The sequence below is a fragment of the Schistocerca nitens genome, chromosome 3 (assembly GCF_023898315.1).
Source record: "Schistocerca nitens isolate TAMUIC-IGC-003100 chromosome 3, iqSchNite1.1, whole genome shotgun sequence".
Lineage (NCBI taxonomy): Eukaryota > Metazoa > Arthropoda > Insecta > Orthoptera > Acrididae > Schistocerca > Schistocerca nitens.
In genome coordinates, this window is record NC_064616.1 from 673498017 (window position 1) to 673510949 (window position 12933).

Genomic DNA, 12933 nt, shown 5'->3' on the forward strand with positions numbered 1-12933 from the left:
GCTCCCACATTTCTCTGCGGATATGTTGACAGTTACCGGCCACGTTGAGGCAATGTCTCCCATTGTCATTGCATGCAGAAAATTCACTGAAACTAAGACAACACATACGTGTGACAAGAACATGGTCACAGTAGAAGTGTAGGATGCGCAGATAAAGCGGATTGTAGTAGGCATATAGATCCTGTATTATCATCCCATCGTACCTTATGTAGATAAGGTAGGAGCACTATACTGACATATGGGAAAGACCACATAAGCTATTGACTGAAAAGGTTAAGGAATCTACTGACATGTCCACAGTTCATGAAGAGAATTACTCAATGATGCCTGGATACAGGGAGTCAGAAGAATATCTGCTAACCACGCTGCATCCTGATGAAAAACTAAGCCAGATAGTGAAATACAGGCACAACTTAGAAGTGAACTAGGTACTTAATACGACGCTCAAATGTTGGTGATACGATTCGCTCAAGAAGAAGCTATTATCACAATTTCCAAGCTCAAAACTGGAATGTGAGCTGGTCCCAATGGCATTTACCCTGGGGTTGTGAGGATGGTAGGTCCACTGGCAGCCCATATTTGATTGCATTACTAAACGAGGAGTTTGCGAATTAATAGGATTCCAATGATATGGGAAAGAACTAGAGAAGTCGTGATTAAAAAGGGAATCACCGACCTACACTGATGAGCGGAAACATTATGACCAGCTGGTCAACAGCTTGTTTGTCCGTCCTTGGAACGAAAAAAATCACAGATTCCGTATATTAGGGATCCGACAGCTTTGGGTAGGTTTGTGGAGATATGTGGCATTAGATGTCTACGCAGAAGTCATGTAATTCGCGTAAATAACGGGCCGCTGATTTTCGTACTGGTGATGACACCCAATGGCGACCCAGATGGGTGCCATAGGATTTACATCAGGCGAACTTGGTAACCGAGACATCAATATGAGTTCACTATAATGCTCCTCAAACCACTGTAGCACGGTTCTGGCTAAGAGACACGGACAATTATCTTGCTGGAAGATGACATCGCCGTGGGGGAAGACATCATGCATAAAGGGACGCATGGGGTCCACAGCTGTCAGCGTATCTTCGATTACTACCACAAGCCTCATGCAAGCGCAGGAGAATGTCTCTCATAGCTTAATACTACTCCCACCAGCCTGCATCCGTGGGGCGCCGCAAGTTTCGACCAGCCGTTTGTCTAGATGAAGACGTTTGTGGAGACGACCATAGAGCTAGTATTGCAAAAATGTGATTCACCCGAAGAGCCACACGATTCCATTGGTCGACGGTCTAACCCAGATGATCCCGTGCCCACTTCAGTTGTAATTAAAGATGTCTTTGGGTCAACATGTGAACACGCATTGCTGGTCCACTCCGGAGCTCCATGTGCGGTGAACGGTGTGTTTCTAAATACTGGTGCGAGCATCAGCATTGTGCTCTTACGGCAGAGATGCCACGGATCATCATATATCCTAATTTACAGGCAGACAATCCTCTGAATCCAATGTTCTGTGAAGAGTGGTGGTCGTCCAACCATTTAGCGCCTAGTAATAGTTTCGCTGTACCTCTATTTTCGTAGCTGCTCATGACACTAGCACGTGGACATTCGACCAGCTTCTTGTTATTCAGATACTCGCGTACAAGCTCTGCGTAATAATCTGCACTTTGTCGAATTCGCTTATCTCAATGGGTTTCCCGTTATCGGCCCATATCTTCACTACGGTGTTCCCCGTCCGTGTTTACTCCGCTTACATACTTTTGCTACCGTGTCACGTGCCCACAAAGCCACCAGGCGGCATCCAGCGTCGCGGTGGCCAGTGGGAGCAATGCTTCGACTCATCAGTGTATTTACTTATTAAACATTTTATCCAAAGTTCGGAAACGTCTGGTCTGTGACCGTTTTCAGGCGCATAGGGATATCTTGAACATAATCCAATTTCAATATGGATACAGAAATGGAAGTTTATATATGATGCGGTTAACGAAGCACTTCATATTGTAGACAATTCGACTGAGAAGTATGCAATCGCGCTTATGATTGTCATAGTAGGCGCATTCGACAAATTTCGGTGGCCTGAGATGTTTGCACGCCTCCGACATCCAGGTGTCCCCAAATGTCTGTATAAGGGCTCTGTAGATTATTGTAGCGGACGTAGCAACCGTTGGATTGCGGACAGAACAAGGTAATCTAAAATGGTACCTAGGGCTGTCTTCAAGGCTCCATATGTGGTCTGTGGTTCTGGGATCTTAGCACAGAACCCCTGCTACATCTACTAGACGGTGCAGATGCGATTGAAGGTTTTGTTGCATACGCAGGTGAGATACTAGTAGTTGTGTCTGCATACTGCACGGGGAGACTTGAGAAAAAGGTGAATGAGTTGCTTCCTCAGAAGAAGCATTGGTGCAAGGGCAACTAACTGATATAGCTGTTCATAAAACAACATACATATTTCTGAAGGGAAGACTTTTTCTTGCCAGAAATCCTTCCCTGAGGCTTGACGGAATCCCTGTAAAACACAGCACTGTTTATAGATATTTAGGCATTCTTATACACAAGAAAATAAACTTTCCAGAACATGTAAAATCTGTTACTCAGAAAGCTGCTAAAATTATACATAATTTTGACGGTGCTGGAACTGCTGCCTATAAATTAGCGTCATATTGTCATATAACGAAGCAATTTTCAACGCCGTTATGGGCTTCGCTGCCACATCCAGGGCGCATCGCCTTTGACCAGAAAGTTACAAAACAACGCTGCGACGAATTTGGCGGAGCGTACTCTGAGGCTCTCAGGTGACTTTCTCACTACACCTGTCGAGGGTTACAGGTGATTCTCGGGATATTTTCGGTATGTATCATGGTACGTTTCAGGGCATCGCTGTATTGGTTAGGGCGTGGACAATATGATCTTACGTATGCCATCACAGGAACTCATAGTACTGATGAAAGACACTTACGAGCCTCGACGTTAGTTGAGTGGTAGTCTGACTAGGGCATCAGAAGCAATACAAGATAGGTTTACAACAAATTCCCAAGCATCAGGAACACGCTCAAATGGTTCAAATGGCTCTGAGCACTATGGGACTTAACATCTGAGCTCATTAGCCCGTAGAACTTAGATCTACTTAAACATAACTAACCTAAGGACAACACACACATGCATGCCCGAGGCAGGATTCGAACCTGCGACCGTAGCGGTCACGCGGTTCCAGACTGAATCGCCTAGAATCGCTCAGCCATACCGGACGGCAGGAACATGCTCTAACTGCGCGACATCGCCCTAGTCGAAGCACGGTTCATGTGTTAACGGGTCACGGTCCATATCCCAAATCGTTTCATCGTGCAAAGAGGAAAGCTCTGCTGATCATATAGTTTTCAATTGTCCCTTTTTTTAAGTAGAGAGAGACAGCAGGCAGTAAGACTGCGATCTGCAAACAATTGTAAGTGACCAAAACTTGTGGACTACAGTTAATATGATTACACATAGAATATCTAAAACGCAGCTGCTTAACTTTCGGTCTATAAGATGCAGGTGGCGCTCTGAACATCGAAATAACGTCAATAGATCACAAGAAGCGTTTCTTCCATTAAAGAAATGATAGGCACATATAAATTTAATTAATAGGAACTTTAAAGTATGTGTAGACTCGAGGATTGCTGAGGTAATGTAGAATAGCGCAGCGAAAATACACTGTGTGATCTAAAGTATTCGGACACGCTCAAAAACATACGTTTTTCATATTACGTGCATTGTGCTACCACCAAATGCCAGGTACACCACATCAACGACCTCACTAGCCATTAGACATCGTGAAGGAGCAGAATGGGGCGCTCCGCGGATCTCACGGACTTCGAATGTCACACTTGTGCCGTACGTCTGAACGCGAGATTTCCACATTCCTAACCATCCCTAGGTCCGATGTGATACTGGAGTGGAAACGTGAAGGGACACGTACATCACTAAAGCCGACCTCGTCTGTTGACTGACAGAAACCGCCGACAGATGAAGAATCTCGTAATGTGTATTAGGCAGACATCTATCCAGACCATCACACAGAAATTCCAAATTGCATTAGGATCCACTGAAAGGACTATGACAGTTAAGTGGGAGGTGAGAAAACTTGGATTTCATGGTCGAGCGGCTGCTCATAAGCCACACATCACGCTGGTAATTGCCAAACGACGCCTCGCTTGGTGTAAGGAACTTAAACATTGGACGAGTGAACACTGGAAAAACGTTGTGTGGAGTGACGAATCACGGTACACAGTGTGGCGATCCGGTGGCAGGGTGTGGGTATGGCGCATCCCAGGTGAACGTCATCTGCCAGCGTGTGTAGAGACAACAGTAAAATTCGGAGGCGGTGGTGTTACGGTGTGGTCGTGTTTTTCATGGAGGGGGCTTGCACCCCTTGTTGTCTTGCGTGGAACTATCACATTACAGGCCTACGTTGATGTTTTAGCACCTTACTGCTTCCCACTGTTGAATAGCAATTCGGGGATGGCGATCGCATCTTTTAACACGATTGAGCACCTGTTCATAATGCACGGCCTGTGGTGGAGTGGCTTCACGACAACAACATCCCTGTAATGGACTGACCTGCACAGAGTCCTGACCTGAATCCTATACAACATTTCTGGGGTGTTTTGGGACGCCGACTTCGTGCCGCCTCACCGAACGACATCGATACCTCTCCTCAGTGCAGCACTCCGTGAAGAATGGGCTGCCATTCTTTAAGAAACTTTCCAGCACTTGACTGAACGTATGCCTGCGGGAGTGGAAGCTGTCATCAAGGTTAAGGGTAGGCCAACACCGTACTGAAATTCCAGCATTACCGACGGAGGGCGCCACGAACTTGTAAGTCATTTTCAGCCAGATGTCCAGATACTATGATCATATAGTGTATGTTAAGAAGCAGGTATACTTGTAGTTAGTCGGGCAGCTTCGAGTTATTCCGAGTAACATACGTAGTAATGTAAGCTGGAGTTATTCACTTGGTATTTGAGTTAATTCCTTTTATGTTTTTTAATTCATTCTTACTTTTATTTTTTTGTTTTATTTCTACATTAAATTTAGGGAATGTTTGTTTTAAAATAATTAATTACTATACAAAAAACAAAACTCATTGTATGTCACTATGATTATTGAATATATACGATCTGTTTAGAGTTTCCAGATAACCGGTCAAAAATTCGTACAATAAACTGAAATTGATACTGAATTTTCACATATTATTGGTTTTTCCTGCAACATGAGCAGTGTCGACTTTGTTATATCGTGTAGGCCTCGAGTATGAGTGAAACAATGCTAAAATGTTAAATAATAAAAGTTTAATTGATAATCTAAAGTAAGGTGTGATTTACGTTTAACGTAAAATGACGTGCTGGGAACTGCAATGTTCGGCTACGAATGACAGACGAATCGCAATTCGAGGGCAGTGGTGTGGTGGGTAGTCAACAGTTGTATCACTATTAGTTAGGTACGGCCATCCACGACGGCAAGGTCGTACCACGTCGAATGGGAAAAATCAGTTTTTAATTGTCATGAAACCAAAAACCGAAAAAACCAACACTGACATCGGTTTTGTATGTCCTGAGGCCAAAAACAACATAAAAACCAATAATGACAGCGAGTTTTAACCGAGGTCATTATGGTGCAAGACATGTTCACCGTTTTCTGCCGTAACTTGATACCGAGAAACAGCATATTCCACAACACATGGTGGTGTCTCAAAGGTCACGTTCAGAATGCAATGTGTTGCGCAATGCGTGCCTTCAAATTACCTGCGTTTGTAATCGGTGCACTAAACACAGCATCTTTCAGATAAATTCACAGACCTAAGTCACTCGGATTAAGAGCAAATGATCAGGACAGCCAGGCTGTAGGGAAATAACGGCTGATAATTATAGTATTACCAAAATGCCTTTGCAGCAGCTGCTTCACCGGCTGCGGGGCAGCGTCATCGTGCATAATGATCCTACCTACACATCCACTCTGTTGAAGTGCTGGAATGACGTTAGAGCATAAAAGACTCTAATAGCCTTTACCAGTGACGGTGGACGCAACACGGACCTATCTTCTCGAAAAACCATGGCGCTACGATATCGGGAACCCGTTCCACACAATAACCTTTACGGCACGAAGCGGTAGTGGTTAATGTGCGAGTGGATTTCCCGTTGTCCATATTCAGCAATTATGTGCTTTGAAATGTCTTTTGAAATGGACTTCTGTCGACAGAATGTTCCATGGAGATTCATTGTCTACGTCCACGCGTGCAAGAAATTCTGGAAGGAACGATTGGCTTACTGGCAGGTCAGAATGAAGAAATTTCTGAGTATGAGTAGCTTTGTATAGATACTACGGCAGGATATTTCGTAGAATTTGATGTACCGTGCTCATAGACATGTCCAAAGTTCCGGCAGTTCTCCACGTACTACATATTTGTCCACCTCCGATCGACCATTCCTACTGACGTCGGATGAATTGTTTCTCTGCCCCTGCCACACTGCACTTCTAAAGAATCAGCCTTTTTGAATTTCTTTATCATTTGCTCCAGACCCTTGGCAGACATCAGACTCGCACATTTTATGACACCCATGAGTGTCCGAAAATCCTGCAGAGGTACTGACTAACAGTCACAGTTGTTGCAAAAGAGCTTTTAAGGCAGCGTACGATCCAGCATTAGGACAGTCATGCCGAGCGTCTCAGACTCATACTGAGGAACAGCCATGAACCCGAAGTCTTTTATTTTGCATAGTGACTGGGTAGACGGCGTTGCCATGGAATGTATTGCGTTGGTACGTACGTTCAATGTGTTTTTCCATAAGTTTAATAAACACAACAGACACATAACGGAGACTTCAGTTATCAATGAAATAGTCTCCATTACTACTTACAGCAGTATTCCAACTTTGGGGTATTTTTTCGATGCCGCGACTATAGAAATGACTTGGTTTTGAGGCCAAAAACTAGACGAGCCATGTTCATAGTGAATTTTCATCCGGAAACGAAGTTCCTTGAAGGCTGTTCGATAGAGAGTGGAAAGAAGAAAATCTGAGGGCACAAGATCAGGTGAATAAGGTGGGTGCAGAATGGCTTCCCAACCTAACTCCTGTATAGTGCTGTTGGACCGTGAAGTAGATCCTGTATATTGTCTTTTGTTAGTCTCGTAGATTGTAGGCGGGTGTTATAGTGGAGTAGCATCACTCCTATTCGACTATGTCTGCTAGACGTCTCACTTGTATACAATAAATGTCAGTAGTGATGGTTACATCTCGGTGAAGCAATTCTTAGTACATCAAACCGTCACTGCTCCACCAGATGCACAATGTTATCTTTAGTGAATGCGGGCAGGTCTTTGTACGAGGAGTTCCTGCTTTGTTTGGGCTCAACCATTTCTTTCTTTTCCTTACGTTAGTATAGAAATATCATTTCTTGTCGCCAGTGACGATGAAGGATAGGAATGGAGGGTGTTTTTCATGTGCCAATTGATGACGAGCAAGTGGAGGTGCACACATGGCCACCCGATAATTTTTGTGATTTCGGCTTCGAAGCATGCTGTACCATGTGTAACCATGCACCCGATTTTTGAACCTTCCCCATAGCACGCAAATGTCACACTATAGTGGAATGATCACAGTTCATCACACTGACTTGTATCATTATGGATTAATGCGTTTAAACGATTTTCATCAACGCCGAAGGTTTTCCCGGACGTGGAGAGTCATTAACGTCAAAAACATTCTCTTTAAAATGAAAAAACCATTTCTTGCCATGCTCTGCCAAATGCCACTATCTTCACCCAAAGTGCAAAAGTTTCTGGCTGCCTCCGTTTCTGTCACCGCTGTGCTGAACCCAAATAGAAGAATAGGTCGGAGATGTTCTGATTCTATACTTGGCATTCCATTTTCTAATAGCAATCGGAATACCGACAGGCAAGAAAAAACTAAATAAATAAATAAACGCTGCAAACTTATGCACTAACCTAATATATATTCCAGTCATCTATTAGTCCATCTCCTTCTCCCACCTCTCTCTGTCCATCCCTCCTTCAACCCGTCTCTGTCCCTCTCCTTCTCCATGTCTCTATAAATCTGTTCCTCCTTCCTCTATCCATCTGCTGCTCCTCCCCATCTCTTTGTCAATTTCTTCCTCCCCCTCCTACATTCCACCACCTCCTCCCCCTCTCTCTGTCTATCTCCTCCTCCCTCTCTCTCTTATAACCTTTTCCTTCTGTACCCTCATCACCTCTCCCCTCTCTCTGTCCACCTCCAACTCATCCTTTCATCTGTCCATTTCTCCTCCTCCCTCTCTCGAATACCTCTCCTCCTCTGTCTCTGTCCATTCTCCTTCTCTTTACTTTCTCTGTCCATATATTCTTCTCGTGTCTCTCCATCCATTCCTCCTTCTCTATCGACTACTTGCTTAGATGAGTGGTAACTAGTGTGTCTACCATGGAGCTGGCCGGGGTTCGATTCCCGACCGGCTTGGAGATTTCCTCCACTCGTAGACTGGGTAATGAGTCATCCTCACCATCCTTTCATCATCACCGACCCCCAAGTCGCCCAATGTGGCGTCACTTGACATAAGACTTGCAACTCGACGACCGAACTTCCCCAGATGGGGTCTCCCAGCCAACAATGCCACACGTTCGTCTCATTTCATTTTCCTCCCCTTTCTCTGTCTATCTCCTCCTCCTCCTATCTCGGCCTATGTCTTAGTCTACCTTCTCCTCCCCCCTCATCTCTCCACGTTATCAAGCTCACCCCAATAGGGGACTGATGATTCTTACCCATATAGTATTTCTTTACAGATCGTAAATAATATGTGTACCAAATGTGACTGAAATCATTCCAGAGGTAGAGATTAGCTTTTCACCCATGGCTCTGCCCGGATACGCATATGTGAAATATATTTCACATATTTTAACACACTACACACGTATTTCTACACATATTTCATCTGTATGTCCAGCGAATTTCGCCCTGCAGTTTCATTTTCATGCAGCTCAATGCTTATAACGTCGTATATCCTCAACGACGTGCTGTACAGTGAAATTATTTCGTACATACATCCAGTGTTGTATGTGGCTACAGTCTGCGAAATGTGTTGTGCATAGAGTTAGTAGTAACAAAGTGATAAATTAAAACGTCATACATGAAGGCAAAATTTTTCACGTATCTGAATGTTTATTACGTCAGATCTCCAGAAGTATGTGCTGTACATTGACGTAATTATTCTGGTAAAATACAGTCCGGAAAATGTGACACGAATTAGCTTTTCACACATGAAGCAATAAATTAAAACGATATGCTTCATGCGGCAGTTTTGCTGCATGAAGAGCGAAAATGTAGTAAGTGATGAACTTCACTCCTTTCGTTATTTTGTAGGCGTTGTCAGCGAAACAAGTTTGTCAAGGGTTTGATATTATGTGTAAAGTTTGTTGCAAGTTTCTAAGTGCTCCCATTCGCAAATACTGGATGACTGAAGTACAGTGGAAAGGGATATTCGACAGTGGAAGTCAATTTTTGGCAATAGCTGATACAGCATTTCAAAGATGGACAAGAACTTTGTTGGCCTGTGTTGTTAATAACGAAACAGAGAATCAAAGGAGCAATAGTAGCCAAATTGACTGAAGTGAAGTCACGATAGACTAGACTGGAATTTGTTTGTGAAGGACACACATTAATCGGAAATTTCTTGGTGGTACCTAAACTGGCCACTGACTTCGTAATCAGTATGGACATTTTGCATAGCAATCAAGTGATATTACATCTCGACAGAGGTGAGGTCATTCTACAGAAAGAGAAGGAAATACACACCTGTTCTGAGGAGCAGGCTACTCGAGCACAAATTGCAGCGAGATGCTTGAATCTTTGCTTCGAACAAGAGGAGTTTCTAGAAGGAAACTTAAGCAGGACCCACGACCACGAAACATACTCTCAGGAAGAGAAGGAAGTGATTAGAGGTGAAATCCATCAGAAAAAGGATAAACAGTTGGAACAATTTCAAAATATTACTTTGAGAAAAAAGGAAAGAGTTATGAAAATCCCACGTACTAATGGCGAAGTATTCTCACCAAAGCCAGGAACGATCAAAAACTTTCTATAGTCATATATAGTGAGAGCCCATCAGATATTTTTTATACCTCCTAATGCGATCCCACTTGCCTGCAGATGCAAAATTTGTATTGAAATTCAGTGAATGTTAGAAACGGAGTGGCCGAACCAGCTGTTTCACACCATAACACTCCATCACTGGATGTTGAGCTCATATCAAAATTTGTTATTCTCACGCCATTGTAGAAAGCAATGGCGCTGACAGTATGCAGGAGCCTTCTGGTGCAAGTTGCACGCGTACACAAATTGATCTTAAATAATAGTCCCCTGTTCAGGTGAAAACAATAGAAATCAGTACTAAGGAGACATGGAACCAAGCCGATTTTTATTTCATAGTACCATGTGACTTCAAATACACTCCTGGAAATTGAAATAAGAACACCGTGAATTCATTGTCCCAGGAAGGGGAAACTTTATTGACACATTCCTGGGGTCAGATACATCACATGATCACACCGACAGAACCACAGGCACATAGACACAGGCAACAGAGCATGCACAATGTCGGCACTAGTACAGTGTATATCCACCTTTCGCAGCAATGCAGGCTGCTATTCTCCCATGGAGACGATCGTAGAGATGCTGGATGTAGTCCTGTGGAACGGCTTGCCATGCCATTTCCACCTGGCGCCTCAGTTGGACCAGCGTTCGTGCTGGGCGTGCAGACCGCGTGAGACGACGCTTCATCCAGTCCCAAACATGCTCAATGGGGGACAGATCCGGAGATCTTGCTGGCCAGGGTAGTTGACTTACACCTTCTAGAGCACGTTGGGTGGCACGGGATACATGCGGACGTGCATTGTCCTGTTGGAACAGCAAGTTCCCTTGCCGGTCTAGGAATGGTAGAACGATGGGTTCGATGACGGTTTGGATGTACCGTGCACTATTCAGTGTCCCCTCGACGATCACCAGTGGTGTACGGCCAGTGTAGGAGATCGCTCCCCACACCATGATGCCGGGTGTTGGCCCTGTGTGCCTCGGTCGTATGCAGTCCTGATTGTGGCGCTCATCTGCACGACGCCAAACACGCATACGACCATCATTGGCACCAAGGCAGAAGCGACTCTCATCGCTCAAGACGACACGTCTCCATTCGTCCCTCCATTCACGCCTGTCGCGACACCACTGGAGGCGGGCTGCACGATGTTGGGGCGTGAGCGGAAGACGGCCTAACGGTGTGCGGGACCGTAGCCCAGCTTCATGGAGACGGTTGCGAATGGTCCTCGCCGATACCCCAGGAGCAACAGTGTCCCTAATTAGCTGGGAAGTGGCGGTGCGGTCCCCTACGGCACTGCGTAGGATCCTACGGTCTTGGCGTGCATCCGTGCGTCGCTGCGGTCCGGTCCCAGGTCGACGGGCACGTGCACCTTCCGCAGACCACTGGCGACAACATCGATGTACTGTGGAGACCTCACGCCCCACGTGTTGAGCAATTCGGCGGTACGTCCACCCGGCCTCCCGCATGCCCACTATACGCCCTCGCTCAAAGTCCGTCAACTGCACATACGGTTCACGTCCACGCTGTCGCAGCATGCTACCAGTGTTAAAGACTGCGATGGAGCTCCGTATGCCACGGAAAACTGGCTGACACTGACGGCGGCGGTGCACAAATGCTGCGCAGCTAGCGCCATTCGACGGCCAACACCGCGGTTCCTGGTGTGTCCGCTGTGCCGTGCGTGTGATCATTGCTTGTACAGCCCTCTCGCAGTGTCCGGAGCAAGTATGGTGGGTCTGACACACCGGTGTCAATGTGTTCTTTTTTCCATTTCCAGGAGTGTATTACAAAATGAATAATGAAAGATCTTGGAAACTTGTGCAGAACATACTGCAGCAAACAACACACCACGTGGGACGTATTTTTGAAGGACGTTCAAGATGTAATGAATGTGATTCAACACACTATTATGTTCGTGCGCCCTTCGTATGTAACAATCGTCAACCACAAGACAAACTGAGAAAAATAGTCGATTTTACACCAAGGACATGACAACAGGGCGAAGAGTTGATCAATCAGGCGTTGTGAAGACTACAAGATGCAGGATGCATGCGAAAGAAGCATGCTGACATGAAGTCCATGTTGCGAAAATATCATGTGCGTCAAAAAGACATAGCAAGATGTTTCAGACTGTTGAACAAGAAAAAGAGGCTATGTCAAAAATTCTTTTCGGTATATAACGGACCATTGATGCTAAGAAGAATTGCTCATACAAAAGCATTTGGGCTGGAAACAATTAAGTCAACGGAACTGGTTGGTGTAAGCCACATTAGCCGTATGTATTTCATACTTTTTGGAGTAAGATATGAGAGACAGACCCAGGACGAGTAGCTAATTCAAATGAAGATGTTATTCAGATGAAGAAAAAGTGCATAATGAGGGAACTGAACAGTTACAGGGTGTAGCATCGATCTGTAGTGTACGATTATGGTAAATGCTTAGGAAGCGGCGTAGTATCTCTTATTAGAATTAGATGAAATAAGAAATACCTGAGAACGCTGTTGCTTTTATTAAATGAGGAGTAATTTATGGCTGTGAAAGAGATATATAAGTTTACCGGGACAGATCGACGTAGCCTATATCCATTCATGGATCTATGATAGCATAGGAAAATGAATACACAAATATAGCAATGCTGAATATTATTTGAGAAAGTAACAGTGTAATACAATATTTACCAGTCATCTTCAAAAGAAACAGAAAGTGGACCATAACATAATACAAGGTACTAGACAACACAGGTAAAATTATGACTGCGTCAATAGCAGTCAACAACATACTGCTTGAAATAGCCTACCTTAATACCAGCGAAAT